The sequence below is a fragment of the Arachis duranensis genome, chromosome 2 (assembly GCF_000817695.3).
Source record: "Arachis duranensis cultivar V14167 chromosome 2, aradu.V14167.gnm2.J7QH, whole genome shotgun sequence".
Taxonomy (NCBI): Eukaryota; Viridiplantae; Streptophyta; class Magnoliopsida; order Fabales; family Fabaceae; genus Arachis; species Arachis duranensis.
The window spans coordinates 83,101,046-83,102,428 of NC_029773.3; positions in this window are offsets into that span (position 1 = coordinate 83,101,046).

Sequence of the window (1,383 nt, forward strand, 5' to 3'; positions counted from 1 at the left end):
ATGCCTTTTGGCTTGACCAATGCTCCTGCGACCTTCTGTACCTTGATGAATGAGATCTTTCGACCTTACCTTGATCGGTTTGTAGTGGTCTACTTGGATGACATTGTTGTCTATAGCAATACTTTGGAGGAACATGTAGAAAACTTACGAACCGTGTTCAAGATCTTGCGAGAGAATAACCTATATGTGAAGAAGGAAAAGTGTTCCTTTGCAAGGGACGAAGTCCACTTCTTGGGACACATCATTAAAGATGGAACTCTCTGCATGGATCAAGGAAAAGTGAAGGCTATCAAAGAGTGGGAACCTCCAAACAAGGTATCTGAATTGAGGTCATTCCTTGGGTTGGCTAATTACTATCGGAGGTTTATCAAGGGATACTCCGCCAAGGCTGCACCATTAACTGATCTTCTCAAGAACAATCGCTCTTGGGAATGGTCAAAAGAGTATCAAAAGGCTTTTGATGAGTTGAAGGCTGCTATCATAGAAGGATCAGTACTAGCACTATCCGACTACTCAAAGGTGTTTGAAGTCCACGCTGATGCTTCTGACTATGCTATTGGAGGAGTTCTGATGCAAGAAGGACATCCTATTGCCTTTGAGAGTCTCAAGTTGAATGATACAGAGAGGCGATACACCGTCCAAGAGAAGGAGATGACCGCGGTGGTGCATTGTCTGAGAACTTGGCGTCACTATTTGCTTGGTTCACACTTCATCGTCAAGACAGACAATGTGGCTACAAGCTACTTCCAAACTCAAAAGAAGTTAAGCCCCAAACAAGCTAGGTGGCAAGACTTCTTGGCTGAGTTTGATTTCGAATTTGAATACAAGTCAGGCAAGACTAATGTGGCAGTAGATGCGCTGAGTCGCAAGGCTGAGTTGGCGGCCATTTCTATGGTTGAAGGAGATATTGTGCATACCATCAAGGAAGGGTTGCATCACGATCCATTAGCCAAGAAGTTGGTGGAGTTGGCTAGAGAAGGTAAGACCAAAAGATTTTGGTTAGAAAACGACCTTCTCTACACAAAAGGGAGAAGACTATGCGTTCCTAAATGGAAAAATCTGAGAAGGAAGTTGGTAAGAGAATGCCATGACACCAAGTGGGCTGGTCACCAAGGTCAGCAAAGGACCTTAGCACTCATTGAATCTTCTTATTATTGGCCTCAAATGAGAGATGAAGTGGAGAGCTATGTGAATACTTGTCTTGTGTTCCAACAAGATAAGATTGAAAATAAGACACCAAGCGGGTTGTTGGAACCTCTGCCTCCATCAGAGCGATCGTGGGAAAGTGTCTCTAGATTTTATCTATGCCTTACCGAAGTCCGAGGGGTTTGGATCTATTCTCGTGGTAGTGGATCGATTTTCGAAGTATGCTACCTTTATACC